The sequence below is a fragment of the Echinops telfairi genome, unplaced genomic scaffold (assembly GCF_000313985.2).
Source record: "Echinops telfairi isolate 266 unplaced genomic scaffold, ASM31398v2 ScPeMD7_2291;HRSCAF=2852, whole genome shotgun sequence".
NCBI lineage: Eukaryota > Metazoa > Chordata > Mammalia > Afrosoricida > Tenrecidae > Echinops > Echinops telfairi.
Genome location: NW_022106189.1, coordinates 21,167,237 through 21,168,910, shown reverse-complemented (window position 1 = coordinate 21,168,910; position 1,674 = coordinate 21,167,237).

Genomic DNA, 1,674 nt, shown 5'->3' with positions numbered 1-1,674 from the left:
TCACAGAGGTCCTACTTCTACGTGTTTCCGAATGTAAAGATTACATTTATTGAACGTGTGTTAGACCTCAATATTTTCCCCCAAACATGTCATTATTTATTTGGACATGTTATCAGGAGGGAGCAATTCTTAAAGAAGGACGTCATGCTTGGTAAAATAGAGGGTTGGCAAAAAAATAAGAAGACCCACCCCCCAACAAGCTGGATTAACACAGAGGCTGCCACAATGGCCTTGAACATCCCAGGAATGGAGGATGGCTCAGGACTGGGCAGTGTTTCATTCTGTTGGGCATAAGGGTGCTATGAGTAACCAGCCCAGCCGTACCTAACAACCACACTGATTTATTTATCATGAGTAATGGTCTGAAAACAAGCCATAACCTTCCGTGTCAACCAATTAGTTTATTCAGCTTGATCATAGCTGTCAAAGGTTGGCCTCAGATCTTGCCCCAGATCTGAAATGGCTTTGCCCCTTTTGCAATCACATTAATAATCCCAGTCCATGCGGTGTGTTTTTGAAGATGGCAGGGTTTGGTTATTTTGAAATCATTTCTGTTGCAAAACGGGAAAAAGAACTGCCATGTACCCTTGACCCAGATTCCTCAAATGTTAATATTTGTAGACTGTTGCTTTATCATTCTCTTTCTGTAGATGTTTTGTTTTGGTTTGGTTTGGTTTTTTTCTGGCCCAGGAATTCATTTGGTCACCTCTCTTTCACGTCCATTGATCTGGGACTGTCCCTCTGTTTCAGGCTTTTCTAGCCTGGATGTTTCTGAAGAGAAAAGGGCAGTTCATTGTCCAACGCGCTTTCTAGTTGGGATTCCCTGATGTGTCCACGGGAGCAGGCCTTCGGCTCAGGAGTGACCTCTCCTTCTCCGTCAGTGTGTTAGGAGGGATGTGGCACCCACAGGTGATTTTAACTTTGATCACCTGGTTAAAGTGAGATCAGCAGTTATTGATACAGTTATCAATTTTCCCTTTGTCAATTGTAAATATCTTGGGGGGGCTGCTTTGAGACTTCATAAATATCCTGTCTCCTCTCAGACTTCCACCCACCAGTTTTGTATTCACTGATGACTGGGGCCTGAATAAGTGATGACTATGACAGCTGAGAAAGGGTGCTGCTTTTGAGTGCCATCACTCCCTTTATACTGAGAGGAGCCCTCGTTGGCGTAGTGGTTACTAGCAGGGCTGTGACCCGCAAGGTCAGCAGTTTGAAATCACCAGCCCCCTTGAGAGAGAAAACCTGGGCTTTCTACTCCCGTGAACAGTCACAGTCTTCCAAAGTCACTGGGGCAGTTCTGCCTTGTCCTGCAGGGTCCCTGTGAGTCGGACTGGACTCGATGGCAGCAGCGAGTCTGGTTTGTTTACGTTTCTTCATTCTTCAGGTGTTTTCTCTCGCTGTGGATTTGTAGGAGCTGAGGTGATGCTGTAACTTGTAACTTTTTACAATCACTTAATGTAATGCTCAAAGTGCCCCAGACTTGGCAGTGGGAACCCGTTCAAGCTGACGCCTGCGTCTTTTTGGGGTGTCCTCATCGGTTTTTTCGTGTTTTTTTAAATTTATTAGTATTTGCTTTTGGGTTTTCTGAGACCCTGTAAACGATGTTCTATTGCATTCTCCTCTGTGACCCAAACTCTCTGCCGTCAAGTTCATTAGACTCCATTGCAACCT